Below are 2,018 nucleotides of genomic sequence, written 5' to 3'. Positions count from 1 at the left end.
AAATCATGAGAGAGAAGAAGTCAAAAATGATCCAACAACGAGCCACCCGTTGGGATACTACCGCTAGAGTTATAGGATCCTTTGACTAGCCAGACAGTGCTACCTTGGATCCCTCTCTCCGGTTACGGCTCATTTTTCCTATGCCTTTACAGACACTGATATTCTGGCTTATTCTTTCCACATTCTCCTCTGCTCCTCAAACACCTGACAATAGGGAATACCAAACAATTCTTCTTCGCTCAAGAGGTTACCAACTGAAATCTAATTGTTCAGTGGCTACTTTCCTCTTGGTAAGGGTAGAAGAGGCTCTTCGCTATGGTGAGCAGCTCTTCTAGGAGAAAGACACTCCAAAATCAAACCACTGTTCTCTAGTCTTGGGTAGTGCCATAGCCTCTGTACCATGGTCTTCCATTATCTTGGGTTAGAGTTCTCTTGCTTGATGGTGCACTCAAGCACATTATTCCATCTTAAATTATTTCTCTTCCTCTTGTTTTCTTGAAGCTTATCTATGAAAGATTTATCTTAATGTAGTTATTGTTCTTAAAATATTTTATTCCAATTGTTCATTACTTCTCGTAGTTTATTCCCTTATTTCCTTTCCTCACTGGGCTATATCTCTCTGTTGGAGTCCTTGGGGTTATAGCATCCTGCTTTTCTAACAAGGGTTGTGGCTTAGCTAGTAATAATGATAACAATAATAATAAAAGGATATAGTATTTAACGGGGAAACTATATTAAAAAAAAAAAAGATAGATAAATACTGCAAACCTTTACAAGTCTCAGACGGAGATTGCAACCCAGTAAAAAAAGAAATCAAATGGAGAAGAATGAATCAAAATGGATTAATTATTATTATTTATTATTATTATTATTATTATTATTATTATTATTATTATTATTGTTAGTAGTAGTAGTAGTAGTAGTAGTAGTAGTAGTAGTAGTAGTAGTACTAATATTATTATAAGCTAAGCTTAAGGCTCCAATAGAGATAATGGCCCGAGTGAAGAAATGAAACAAGTAAATAATCTATAAGAAGCAATGAACTATTAAAATAGAGTATTTTATAGAAAAGTAACATTAAAATAGGCCTTTCATTTATAAACTATAAACACTTAAAAAAACAGGAAGACTACAACAACAACAAGTGCAGCCGTTTCTAGTACACTGCGGGACAAAGGCCTCGGACATGTCCTTATTCATGTCTGGGGGTTTGACCAGTTTTCATCATCACGCTGGCCAACGGCGGATTGGTGATGTTGGGAGATGTTAGTCTGATCGCTCACAGCAAACCAACCAAGTCATGGTGTCGGTGACTAGTACAGCTTTGTAGAACTTGGTGATACACGAAGACTTTCAACACTTTGAGGTATCCCTACTCAGAAAGTAAAGTGGATAATAAAAAAACAAAAAATAAATAAATAAATGAATAAAAGATGAAACGTAAAATGAGTCATCGACCTCAAATAAAAAAAAAGAAAAAGAAAAAAAAAGATAAATGATGAAAAGATGAAACGTAAAATGAGAATCATCAACCTCAAAAAAAAAAAAAAAAAAAAAAAAAGTCTTTGCCCTAAGCTCGACTCTGAAGTTCCAACTATTCATCATCATCATCATCATCATCATCATCATCATCTCCTCCTACGCCTATTGACGCAAAGGGCCTCGGTTAAATTTCGCTTGTCGTCTCTATCTTGAGCTTTTAATTGAATACTTCTCCATTCACCATCTACTTCGCGCTTCATAGTCCTCAGCCACATAGGCCTGGGTCTTCCCACACTTTGTGCCTTATGGAGCCCAGTTGCAACTTCGGTGAACTAATCTCTCTTGGGGAGTGCGAAGAGCAGGCCCAAACCATCTCCATCTACCTCTCATCATGATCTCATCCACATATGGCACTCGTGTAATCTCCCTTATAATCTCTCTTATCTATTCAACTACATAAATAGAATCTTCAGATTTGTGAAATTAGGTCACACCTCCGTGAGGGACCCCCGTCACCGACGCGTGATAGCCCATTG

The sequence above is a fragment of the Palaemon carinicauda genome, chromosome 5, assembly GCF_036898095.1.
Source record: "Palaemon carinicauda isolate YSFRI2023 chromosome 5, ASM3689809v2, whole genome shotgun sequence".
NCBI lineage: Eukaryota > Metazoa > Arthropoda > Malacostraca > Decapoda > Palaemonidae > Palaemon > Palaemon carinicauda.
Note: the sequence above shows the minus strand (reverse complement) of the source record.